The sequence below is a fragment of the Phoenix dactylifera genome, chromosome 13 (assembly GCF_009389715.1).
Source record: "Phoenix dactylifera cultivar Barhee BC4 chromosome 13, palm_55x_up_171113_PBpolish2nd_filt_p, whole genome shotgun sequence".
NCBI classification, from domain to species: domain Eukaryota; kingdom Viridiplantae; phylum Streptophyta; class Magnoliopsida; order Arecales; family Arecaceae; genus Phoenix; species Phoenix dactylifera.
Genome location: NC_052404.1, coordinates 11,709,756 through 11,721,725, shown reverse-complemented (window position 1 = coordinate 11,721,725; position 11,970 = coordinate 11,709,756). Strand labels below are relative to the sequence as shown.

The window sequence follows — 11,970 nt, the reverse complement described above, 5'->3', positions numbered from 1 at the left end:
AGAAGGCACAAACTGGATACTTTTTTCCAAATACTTTCTTTTGCATACATTATCTGCGGTTGTATATCTTTTCTTTTATGTTCTACTACATTATGGAAGCGCAGACTCTTTCAGGCTTCAGCTCAACCATATTAAATTTGGATAAAATTAACTTTAAATGAAATTTAATTAAATCTAGATTTGATCCACCTTGGCTTAATTACTTTCCGAGGGAACGGGCAGCTCAGTTTAGTGAATCACATGTACGCTCGGGGCCAGAGCGTGACCAACGGCCGAGACCCTCTGTGGTGGATCGATCTCAGCCAGACCCCAGTCCACGAGGGATGTTCAATCTTCCAATCTGGACCGTCCAAAAGATCACGTGGGTCTCCGGGATTCCCTCATCTCATTAATGAGAAGAGATCGTTCCGAGATGAGCAGTGCCCCTCTCTCTGTCATCAGAAAGTCAAACCTCGCTGGTCCAAATGGTGGAGTTGGGGAGGAGGATCCGGCGGTTTGGCGTCTGGATCCGGCGAGGGGGCACCGAACGCGCGATCGCCGGTTCCGGATTAGCCGTTCTTTTGCTCGCCGTCTTCATCACGGTGAGCTTGTGGGGGCGGGAGCGCCGCCTCGTCGGTCCGAGCGGAGGGGCTGTCGTCGATCTCACTCTCCTGGAGAACGCGGACGAGAAGGGCGCGCGTAAGACAAAGAAGTTCCTCCTGATCTCGTCCCGATTATCTTTCGTTCTTTCTTCCGTTTGAACTTTGGAGATCGATATTACCATGGATGTCTCCCGCTATCTGCTCGCTTCTTTCTTTTAGGAAATTTGACTTCTTGGTTGCAGTGTGTTTAGATGGAAGCCCTCCAGGGTACCATGTCCAGAAGGGTTTCGGTTCTGGCTCAGATAGCTGGCTTCTGCACTTGGAGGTACTTGCTACACTTGGATTGCAATCATTTCTCTCGTTATTCCTTCCACAAATAAAATCTTTTGCATTCATATATTAGCTTCTCAACGATATAGATTGTCTCAGGAATTCTTCTTCTTCTTCTTCTTCTTTCTTTTTTCTTGGGGTTTGGAAGAATTGATCTTGAGAAATTTTACCAAGAAAGATACATTTTTTTTTTCTTCTCTGTTTTCTTTTTTTTGTTTTTAACGGGTGTTCTGTGTATTAATTCTCGGCCATTGGGTTGCTGGTGTTACATATCATCAATTTCTTCTCGAATAAGAGAAGGAGATGTGGTGTGTGGCGTTAATGTTACGCTCCAGAACTTCTTATGGCTGGATGAATGCGGTAATATTTACCTCAACTCTCCATTTTCTACTCATCAGGAGATTGATCGCTCAAGATAAGATTGTTTGCATATGGAAATAGAGTTTGGGTTTCTAGAAATAATAATCATATCCTGTCATTCCCTTACGATTCTTTTGGCTTAGAATTACCACTCGACCCATCACATTCCCTTCTACTGTAATTGGATGGTTATCTGCCTCGTTGATTCATATGCTTGCCATATAATTGATTGTTTTCTTATTCAACTCTAAAATCAATGGATGGAGTGCATCTAAGATCAATTGCCCTGCCTTTTGGCAAACAACCAGAAATACTACTGTAATGTAAGCTACTACAATACAAAATCATGAGTAAATTGGCCCTTACAGGTTATGCTCACATAATGCTCTATAATTCTAACCATGTGGAGTGTTCTTCGTGTGAAAGTACACTTAATATGAATTATTGTCAGGTACTTGCTCGACTTGAAATTTGGTGATATCTTTCTTTCCTTAAAACATTATTCGTGATTTTGTTTGATACACCTTTAAATCTCATGCCTTCCCTGTCTTTGTGATTGAACAAGACTTCAGTTCACATCCAATAGGATAGTCTCTTGCTGTTCCCAGTTATTGGACATTGACAATATTGGTAATTTATATGTGGGTGACTTGTTATTGATTGATTTTGTCAACATTTTGATGTTTCCTTATTCCAATTATTCTTCTTGTGCTTTAGGGCGGAGGTTGGTGCAATAGCGTGGAATCATGCACTGAACGCACAATGACACGATTTGGCTCATCTCGCTACATGGAACGTGAGGCCTTTGTTGGCATTTTAAGCAATATCCAATCAGAAAATCCTGGTATATATTGGTTATTGTTTTGTATGGCATGGAACTGATTGCATAATTCTTTTGGCCGAGGTTATGGTTTTGCTGTGAGAGTTGTTTTGTTGTATCTGCTTATCTCTGATGTTGTTGACCATGCATAATTCATGTCACCTGTTTACATGTGCTTTCTTATAAACCTTCTGTTTAGTTGCTCAGACTGGATTTATGAATCACAGGTGACTTATGTTCATGTAATGCATGACTTTAATTCCAAGCTTCTTTTATACGGCAAATAGTCCAATCCGTTATGGTGACATACCATGTTGTAACAAATAAATCTCTTACTTTGTTTTCCAATATATAATGATAAACTAGTTTCTCTCTAGTTTTAAGTTTGGCATAACTAAAACTCTGGCCCTTTTCTTGTCTTCATGACAACATGGAGGAATGCTTTAGAAATAGATATTCATTATGCAGCTTTTTATCCATCTTGTTCCCCATTAGAATTGGATATTTTTAAGGCCTGCAGCCTAAGATTGTCAAAATCCATTTTGGCAAACAAAAATCTGCTGCAACTCATAAATCTGTTTGTAGTCTTTAGCCTTTAAGTTGGTGTCTGGTTAGTATAGCTAGATCTAGGAAGTTCTAAACATCTACAAATTCACATCATATTGCAAGGGGTATTCACAATATCTGCTTTGTATGATGGCACTTGTATGTGCATTGCTAGGCCTTGATGTCTTGGATGCCAATATATCAAAAATTCTGCAAGATTATTTCCTTTTATATAAATTATTCAGTGTAAATATGTTTTATTTGATGAGCTTTTTTGCATGCAGCAATTGTATATCTAGTATTTTGGACCATGAATTATTAATGCTTTAAACATTTTTCTTAACTATTATATTTATGTATTTCTATATAATTTCATTTGGATTTTTTTTGACTTTCCTCTTCTTTCAACATTATAGTAACTTAATGCCGCACCATATGATTGCACTCTTTATAAGCTCAATTAATTCTTCATTCTCCTGAGTATTTTTATATTAATTTGATTCTCTTTTGTTATTGATTACGTATATGATATCTCCTCTTACTTCCTGTTTTCAATTGCTAAGGATTTTCTAAATGCGTAGCTCTGTTTCTTTCTCAGACTTCTATAACTGGAACAAAGTAAAGGTACGGTATTGTGATGGTGCCTCTTTCGCCGGGGAAGGGGAAACAGAAGTCCAGGTATGGGAGTTATTTACAATAACTTGCACATAGTATGATGGTCATGCAGATTGTTTTGAGTTATATATATATTTTTTTGATTTTTATATGCTGGAGCATAGAATGGAAAGAAGCTCTATTTCCGAGGACTGCGTATTTGGAAAGCAATTATGCAAGATCTCTTACTGAAAGGCCTTGAAAATGCTAAAGAGGTCATTCCTTTGTAATCTTACATGGTTTCTAGTTATTTTATTGTGTTATGTTGCATAGCATTTGATTTCCATTATAAAAATAATAACCATCAGTATTCTGTACATTCATTTTGCTTCAACATGTTCTTAAGTTATCACATTTAAATATCATAGTACTTTGGTTCAATGTGACCCCTGACTTTGAAACTCTCTTATATTGTTCCTGTTTTCTGATCAAATTTTACTGATTTAGATTTTAATTGTATTTATTCTTTTGTTATAGATAAGACCATGATTAAAGCATGTATCCATAGACTCAAATTATCATATTTAACGCATATGGGGAGAGACTAGTTCTCCAGCTTTGGATTTTTTTTTGGTGGCAATCAGAACATTAAGCTGCAGATGTGGTGCTAATACGTGTTTTCTTGGTTTGCAGGCCTTTCTTACTGGATGCTCTGCTGGCGGTCTAGCAACTTTCATACATTGTGATGATTTTTCGTGCACTTCTACCTAAGGAGGTCACTGTTAAGTGTCTTGCAGATGCGGGGTTTTTTATTGATGAGTATGTTTCTGTCAAATTTTCATGCACTTCATGACTAATTCTTCTTCTATGTTGTTTTGGGACATAGGAAAAGCTAACATCTCATTCTAATTTTTTCTAGTTAAGCCTTTATTCAACAAATGCAAATTAAAAAGCGTGTTTGGTTAGATGAAAATTGAATTCTGACATTATGTGGTGGCCCACTTCCATTCATAAGAACCTATACAAGCATTGCGGCTCATTTGACACTGACAAATTTGCCTCCCACCTTGTGGAAGTGACTTTTGTTTATAAAAGAATAAAAATCAAAACCACTAATAAGAGTTCAAAATGACAATATTTGAGTGTTTTTTCTCAATATTTGTCGATCATGATTGATCATATCCGACCATGTCAATTCCACAAGCATGGGAGGCTGTTCATGTTGATCATTTCAATTTTGTTATTTCTTAAAATCTACTTTCTTTGTAGGTTACCCAGTAGTGGAACTCAAATGCCAAAAACTCACCTCCTCAAAACACACTTCCAGCAACAATCATATTTACATGCAACCAGACTCTCCCTACCGGTCGGTTTTAGCATCCTTGCAGTATATTATTATATTAAATTATATTTTTCCTAAAAAACGTAGGCTAATAGCCAAATTTTTTTTCAATTGATTGATAATAGGTCCACTGAGTCTGTTTGAGGAGTTATATATAGTGAGGAATGCAGGGAGTATAATATTTGGTCATATTGTCGACATAATATTGCCTATGTTGGTTGGCAACCAGGGAGTATAATATTTTGTTGACAACATAAGTAAATCAGGACTGCTTTCTCTGACTGCTCTTGAAGTGCATAAACTGGGGAGTGGTTTGGGTTCAAACACAGCTGGTGACGTTTTCACCATATTCTCAAAAACATGCTCTTTACGTGAATAATTGGTTGTTTCTGAGATCCTATCACATGACTGTTATTGTAAACTTGTATCACATTTGTCAAATTAATGGATTGTTCATATGTAAATCAGGATTAAATTACATATATAGTTTAATTTAACTTGACATTTCTATGAAAATTAATGGATTGTGAAAGAAGCCACTTCTATGACCATTAAATGTCTGGGAATGCATGATGGGTGTTCTCCATCCGTTTTTCAAAATAAAAAAAAAGTCTGCAAATACATAATTGTCAAACTCAAAAGAGACCTATATCCCACTTCACTCTATAGTTTCTTTAGAGTCGGACATGCAAAGTGGTATAGTGCTTGCTTGCTATTTCTGCAGGCTTGAAAATATGTTGAAATTGTAAAATGATGATATTGATACTCCAAAATTCAAATGAAATGACCACCTCTTCTTCATTTGCAAGAAGATACTAACAATCCTATTTCAGAAACATTATCGATGTTTGCGGTGAATGAGAAAAGAGTTAGTGTCTTTTTATGAAACACTATAGGGGTTACAGAGAAGAAAATCTCAAACTATTTATTGGCCACTCTAGCAATAAAACCTTTGATTCTTCTCAAAACCATTTCAGATGTAGGAAGTAAAAAACCATTCATTTTCCAGTTAAGACCTCCAAAATAATTAGATAAAATGTTAATTACCAAAATGACACAGCTGAAACCCAAGAAATTATGGTTTGTGTTTGACTAGTTCTTTTTCATTGTTGTTTGCTTTTCAATCCAGGAAGGATATTTCTGGGAAAAGGACGATAAGATCTTTCTATAATGATGTTGTTCGCCTCCAGGTCTGCTCCCTTGCTCCAGACATATTTCATATTGAATCATTTCTACCATTTTTCCTCTGATGTCTACTGTTACGTGCAGCGTATGCCGAACCGGCCGGTACGGGCCGGTACAAACCGGTCCGGCCAGCTACTGGTACGGCGGAGCCGTGGAAACCGGTACAGGCCGGTTCCTTGCCGGAGACGAAGAAGGCGAGGAGAAAAAGAGGGAGCACGGGGAAGAGAGGGAGGGAGCCCACCTTCCGCCGCCATCGGAGAGCCGCGGAGGGGCGTCGGAGGCCGGTGGGGGGCGGCGGAGCCGGGCGGGGGACGGGGGAGCCCGCGGGGGCGCTGCGGAGGCCGCGGCCCCGGCCGCGGCCTCCGCAGCGCCCCCGCGGGCTCCCCCGTCCCCCGCCCGGCTCCGCCGCCCCTCCGCGGCTCTCCGATGGCGGCCGAAGGTGGGCTCGCTCCCTCTCTTCCCCGCGCTCTCTCTGGTTCTCTTCTTCTTCCCCGGTTCCGGCGGGGAAGAGCTTCCCGGTTCATACCGCCCGGAGCACGGTACGAACCGGCCCGTACCGGTCCGGTAGGCAACCGGTATGCCTACCGGACCCGGTACGGTGGACCTTGGTTACGTAGAACTTCTGTGAACTTCAATTATAATGTATTCATATTTTTCCTTGTATCTTAGTGCAATCAGGGTTCTTTGTTAAAATTTACGTAACGTCTCATCTACATATCTCTAGTTTTTCTTATTTCATGTTGCCCTACTAAATATGAATATATTTTCTGATAATTTTCTATGACTGAACAATAGTTTTCTGGCCCACTGTTAGTTTTAGAGTTCCTTATACTTCTGACATTACGCACAGATCCATCACCACCACTAAACTGAATCCTTGCATTAGAATTATAGAATTATAAATTTTGCTCCATTCAGTTTGTATAAATGGATGTTTCTTTAACTAGTTTACTTTCAGAATGTAGGAAAAAATTTGCCAAAGGAGTGCATCTCTAGGATGGAAGCATCCCAGGTATTCTTTTTTTCTCCCATCTATCACTCCACAATTTGGTCGATCAATTTTATGCATTTCTCGAAGTTATAGTCTTGCATAGGTTGCAGCTTCTTTTTTTTGTTTTCCCTTTAACCTTTTCCTGCCAGTGTTTCTTTCCAGAGGAGATAGTTAACAACATAAACACCCCACTTTTCATTCTTAACTCAGCCTATGACTCTTGGCAGGTAATCGTGTATCTAACATGCTTCATTCTTGTTTATTGTGAAGATCTATCAATTGTTTACCCATATCTCTCTTTGTAATGTTTCCAGGTACAGCATATTTTGGCACCCGAAGAATCTGATTCTCAGCAACTATGGCGAAAATGCAAAATGAATATTCATGATTGTGATTCCAGCCAGATTGAAGTCCTCCAGGGTCATACTTATCTTAAGAGTTTTTGTCGTACATTTTTTTTGCCAAAATTAATTAAAGTTTTGGTTTCCATACAGAATGATTTACATGCCATTTTGTTGACAGGATTCAGGAATGCATTACTTAAAGACTTGAGAGAATTTCAGAAAAACAGTAATGGAGGCATGCTTATAAATTCATGCTTCATACACTGTTACTCGATGACTAGTAACACATGGCACTCCCTAGATTCTCCGAAGTTAACAATAAGGTATAGGTTATTGCCCCCTTTTAAAGTTAATGCCTTCATGTTGATAAAAGCTTGGACTAGTTGGTATTGTCTGCATAACTTATACTGGCCGAAATGTTCTGATTACTGACACAGGAAAATCATGATTCTTCACTTGAATAAGCTAATAGCAAAATAGTGACACTAGTGCGACGACAATGGCATTTGCTACTTAGCAAAGTTCCACCTTGATGTGGCTGTAAATCGTGGGCCATATTTTGGTTTATGGATCAGCATTTTTATTTTAGAGAAAGAAAAACTTCTTAATGAGGGTAGAATTGGGCATTTGAACTTAAACTGAAGATGACCACATCCATATTCCCCTATCTCCTGCTTCTTTCATTCTAGCTTTATGGCTGCCATCGGACTTCTTACCTGCATAGGTCTTGATAAAGTCACCAACACAATGGATATGCAACAATCAGCAGGACATTTATGCAAAAGAAATTGAAAGGAAGCTATGTGGTGGTCTATTTATACAGATTTTTTTATCACTTGTTCTCTGGCTTTCCAATGACTTAGGATATTAAATGACTAATTATAGATGTATATACTTTATGTAGGTTAGCATTTATTCACAATTTTTCCTTGAATTGTTCACGAACCAACTAATTAGTTGAGCAGTTTCCTATCAAATTTGGGCAAGCACGGAGCAAAACTGAAAGCTAAGCAGGCTCCTTGGATTATATATCAATTTACCATGAAGCCAATACAAATCTATGCTAATTCTGTTCAATTAGGCTAGATGGTTGCTACGAAAGTCAAGTGGAACTTGGTATGGGGAAATCTATCTTCATCTTATTGTTTATGCAGTTTATAAGCTTGTACAGGAAGGAAACAACCTCTACATTCCTTAAGACTTGGAAAAAATTTTAGATGAGGAGACAAGGCATGATTTGATATAGAAGACTGCAATTATCTTAGCATACAAATTATAAATCATAGGAAACAAAAAGGGAAACTCAATGTGTCAAATTCTTGATAATGCTTAATTATTTGTTTCGAAGAAGAAATAAGCCAATGACAAGAGATGCTTGTTATGCCCCTTTAGTTGCCAAATTATTGACCATAATTTGAGAAGCTTTTTGGGTGGATCCTAAGGATCACTATATGTAAAATAGAGTCCAAAGTCTATAGCTTCATTCAACTGGTAAATTTGAGCATACTGCATTGACCAAGGAAATGAAACTTTCTGTTGGTTTTAATCTAGGTGCTTTTTCTTTAACTCGTGTTCCTTTCAGAGTTTGTGTAAGCAGACATGTTTTCTGCTTCCTCTAACTTGTATGTGGTTTTATTAACCATGAATACCTGGATGGCGGCTTTGCACATCCCAAGGGAGGGAGCCAGCTGATTGGTTGGCTAACTTGGTACTTCTCTAGGGTCTATGACTGTGTGGACTTCAAACTTCCCTTCTGGTCTCATGTACCTAGTTTATATGGATGTGTTTGTTTGTTTGTAAGGATGGAATCAGGGCCGAGCCCCCACCTTCACCAATAAAAAGGAATACCTGAATAGTGGCAAGGTGGGTTATGACATGTGTTGATCATTGAACAGAAGTTTTCTCTTTGGAACAATGCCATTGAACAACTACCCGTATATTGTTTCCTCCCTATTGCTGTTCCTAACTTGAGAGTCCTATAATTAGGAAGTCTTCCATTGCTTAAAAACGTTAGCTTTATTCCATCTATTACAGGTTGGCTATATGTATGAGTCAGTAAGGTATGATCTATCAAATCTTGACAACATTCTATGACCAGTTCCTAACCTGACATCAACCCTTTGAATTTTTGTTGATTCTCTTGTTGAGGCAATGTGAAGCCTCCCCTTAGTTTCCTCCCCACTGCTGTTCCAAACTAGAGAGTCCTATAATTAGGAAATCTGCCATTGCTTAAAAGCATAATCCTTATTCCAGCTATATGGGGTTGGGATTAAGTCACTATGAATATGATCTGTCAAATCTTGAAAACATTTTGGCGACCATTTCTTAACCTGACATCAAGCCTTTAAAAAGTGTTGTTGATTCCCTGGTTGAGGCAGCATGAAGACTAAAAAGCAAACTGCCACATAGGAGACTGTGCCATGCCACCATGCAGTTCAGTATCATCCAACTAAGGATCTATTGTGAGACTACAACTGAAGAGAGAAGGGAAGGTTTAATATAGAGGACTGCTTGTATCTCAGGCACAGATTGTACGCCACTATTTACTCCAAAAAGTTCTGCCAGGCTGTGTGGCTAGGGAGAAATCAAAAAATTTTTAGTCCATCCTTTAGTTGAAGTGATTTTGGTGTGAATAGAACCTCTGGAGCTAAATACTGCCACTGGTGTTAATTGTACTCTCTGGAGCTAAATATTGCTACACAGGGTGATACTTCGCCTAGCTTTTTTTTTGATGCAAAAGATGCGGAAAGGACCACACAGGGCGACACTTGGCCTGCCCTTTTTTTATGCAAAAGATGGGGAAGGACCACACAGGGTGACACTTCGCCTGCCTTTTTTTCAATGCAAAAGATGGGAAACCACACAACACAGAGTGTGACACTTCGCCTATCTTTTTTTCTTTTTGATGCAAAAGATGGGGAAGGACCCCATCACTATTTCATTAAGATCAATGGAGCATTAAAACTGCAGGGCATCACTAGGGTTGTTACATAGGGGGAAGGGGGTACCTTGGCTACTGGATGCCCACTAGCTATTTAGGAATTTGCTTGCGTTTGTAATTAATTACATTTGGATTTGGTGGTTTCTTGTAACGAAACCTAGATATCTTCATTGGCCCCTGTACTTCTTTGTCCTCTTAAGAAATTAGGTCTAGATTGTTACCTTACAGTCAACATAACAACCACATACAAGGATGAAAAGCTTGGCTGGGACTATATTGTATCGATCACACCTGAAATTGCTCACAACATCTGCTAGAGCATTAAGTTTCCTATTTCTGAGGAAATCTATCCCAATCTGGTATATGTAAATGTAGGCAACCCATAAATTGGCTTTTGGAATATCTGAAACTTTTTGAACAAAGGAGCATACATGTCAAAGACTGGATTGAATCAAATGAAGTATGACAACCATGCTTAGCAGAATGTTCCTCGAAGAATTATTACCTTTACTATCACGAGCAACCTGCAGATAATTATGATAGAACACTTTATAGAGCCCTTATTCTAAAGATTGTGTGTCACAGAGCCCCAAGTAAGGTGCATACTGCAGACATTATTTTACCTCAATGAATATGTACAGAACAACCATGATGGCTGTTCTTCCAATGTACAGTTAAAGGAACAAAAGGAGATTCACTTACTGTGATTGAATGGATTAAAAAGCACCAGAACAATGCATCTCCTCTTATCAGATATCCTAGATTGTGCTGCAACTTTATACCTTTTCTTCGTTTCCCATGTGCTAAGGGAAGGCAACCAACTGGCTGATAGACTTGCAGGTTTTGGTTCGGTATCTCTTTTACCTCAAGATATCAGAGCACTGGTGATGACAGATGCAGCTGGAACTTGCTTTATTAGACACTAGTATTTCTCTATTCCTTTGCTTCTGTTTGGGGTCTTAATGACCCCCCACTGTACCAACAAAAGAAAAGGAGCAAAAGGCATTAAAAGAATCAAAGATCACGGTCCAAATTATGAATTCTGGCATGAAATTCTAAATGACCCTTTCTTCTAATTATTTGATAGTCATCTTTCTTCTCAGTTCTCAATGAATTGGCTATATGCTTGACTGGTGATGATTTGAACTAATATATCTTTACATTTCATTATAATTTTTGTGCACGAATTTACTGATATTAGCTATATATTTACTCTGTTAAGCAGACAATTGCCGAGGCTATTGGAGACTGGTATTTTAACAGAAGAGAAGTTAAAGATATTGACTGCCCCTATCCATGCAATCCCACATGTGTGGAACCTATTTATTAGTTCATTGGATAAGACTAAAGCATGTTGGAGCATTTTTTCTAAAATGCTTAATGCCAGCTCTTTGGTTGCATATTAATTTGTTCGATGCGCCATTGTATTGGAAGATCAATACTACATCAAAATGATTTGTTTGTGTACATTATCATGGAGCTCAGACATATATGTGATGTTTGTTGTTGTGATATTTAATGTTATTTTGGAGCTGTGAAACTATATAAACTGGCATGATGATTGCTCAAGAATTTCGTTGGCTGTTGGATGTTAAACCCGATCATCAGTTTGGAGCATTTTGATTGCCTAAAATGTTGGAGTGATGCCACAGGATGAAAATTTGGTTCATCTGCATGGGATCTAGTCTTATGATGTTCGTCCCTAGATAGCACATTTTGAAAGCTATCATTAAATTTGCCTATTGTTTTTTGTTTAATATAGGGCTATAAGTGCTTTGGAAGCAATTTATACGCTAAAATTCAAGCTTTTGCATGTTATTGGTAATTCTCATGCCTCATCATTTAAAAATTAATGCTTCTGTTTTATGATTTTTTTTTTCAATCAGCATATCTACAAATTCTTTTATTTAAATTATTTTAATTCTTATTTTTATTA

The 11,970-nt window shown here is 38.3% G+C and overlaps 1 pseudogene; it reads left to right on the top strand.

Annotated features, from left to right (window-relative positions):
- The first annotated feature begins 423 nt into the window (after positions 1-423).
- Positions 424-11,565, top strand: LOC120112921 (annotated as a pseudogene).
- Positions 11,566-11,970: the final 405 nt, after the last annotated feature.